Below are 1,754 nucleotides of genomic sequence, written 5' to 3' on the forward strand. Positions count from 1 at the left end.
ACTCTCTCTCTCTCTCTCTCTCTCTCTCTCTCTCTCTCTCTCTCTCTCTCTCTCTCTCTCTCTCTCTCTCTCTCTCTCTCTCTCTCTCAGTCAACACAACTCAACTCTTTTACTTATGAAATCATCAGCAAGCTGTAGGTTCTACACATGTTGGTATAGCTCAAAAATGTTAGTTTGAAAAGAATAGCACTTTTTCAATAATATGTGGTTCTCGTGGCAAGTGCTCGAGAAGTTATGGAGAGAAAAGGACGAAACAGATTACATAAAGAGGAAGGGAGATAGGAATATGTCTTACTGATGGTCAAAACCTGTGTCGAACCACACAGCCCGTGCAAAAGTTGCCCCACCAAATTTGCACATTTAGGGTTTCGTGTTCTCTTTTCTTGTGCATTTTCCACCAGCTGCTCAGTCACAAGAACACCCTAACCGAAGTGAAATTCCAGCTCATCAACTGCATCTTCATACCAACATTAACATACCAGTGCCAGACATGGTCTCTAAAAAAGAAACGAAACCATACGTCTACAAACTGGAATACCACCAGTAATAAAATTCATACAGCGTCAATGAGTCAAATGGTTTTGACATCTAATCAGAATGCCCAGAAACAACTTGCGGCTAGAGCTTACAATACCCGAGAATACGGCTTTAAATCAAGAGGAAGACCAAGAATGACCTGGCTGGATGGGGTTAAAAAGGTCCCGGAACAACATAACATTTCTATCACAGACGCTACACACCTAGCACAGGACTGAAACTTGCTCCTCACCTCGACATCCTAAGGATCAGAGGAAGGAAAATGTAAAGTAAAAGCAAAGTAATCGGGAATACAACACGGCGTTTCATAAAACCCACTGGTGAAATAGTGAATTCCACAGATTGTAGAATTCACGATCGTATCAGGCCAGATTCGAAAATGAAAATCGTGAATCCCACATTTAAAAACGAAACAACAACATGACCATGAACGATTAAAAAAATGGACTTTAATATTGTTTCTTTAAGATACTGGACTAGATTAATCCATTTTAGTTTATGTCCCCCTGACCCAAGCTCTCCGGCTGGCGACAGAGAGACGTCTCTTTCTTCCTGGACACCCAAAAGGGTATAAGCGGCGAATAAAAGTAAAGTTTATGTGTTGAACGCCAAATGATGGAGAAACTCAGTTTTTCCCTCTCCTGTAAAATTTGCTGCGTGTGTAATTCCCGATTTCATCATGTGACCGACGATAAGTCTTGCTGACGGTCAAAAACTGTAAGGAACCACATAGACTGTCTGTATGTTGCCCAGCCAATTTACATATTTACGGTTTCGTGTTCTCTTTCTTGGTCCATATTCCACCGGCTATACAAATATTTGGAAAAAAGGACGAGTCTGTTTATCAAAGCTATCACTTCTGGTAATGTGAGCTTAGAAAAGCAAACGTCTACCTCTATTCTATTTTTTTTTAATGTGTCGCGACGTGGTGGAATCAGGTGCATGTCAGATTTTGGGCATATGGATTTTATTGGTGTCAGCTCAGAGCCTGTTTATTTGCCTCGCTTTTGATGAAAAAATAGTCATCTATGTAGATTAGAAGTCGAAATATTTGCAGGGTTGCTTGGTTTCAGAGGTGAAATTTGCTAGAAAATGGCCGCCAAAGTTTGATAATTTCCATAGCTTGAGAGTCCTTGAAAATTGAAAATTGACTATTTTGTGCCTTTAATCAATGTTTTTCAGTAAAAATCCACACAGAAATGATATAAAAGTGTTGA

At 40.0% G+C, this 1,754-nt stretch overlaps 1 protein-coding gene across 1 annotated transcript in view; it reads left to right on the forward strand.

Moving 5' to 3' along the window:
* LOC101859043 (monocarboxylate transporter 14) overlaps positions 1 to 1,754 on the forward strand; it is a gene marked incomplete at both ends in the record, with an annotated part of 16,909 nt that overhangs the window by 10,463 nt on the left and 4,692 nt on the right.

Source organism: Aplysia californica, unplaced genomic scaffold, assembly GCF_000002075.1.
Source record: "Aplysia californica isolate F4 #8 unplaced genomic scaffold, AplCal3.0 scaffold00650, whole genome shotgun sequence".
NCBI lineage: Eukaryota > Metazoa > Mollusca > Gastropoda > Aplysiida > Aplysiidae > Aplysia > Aplysia californica.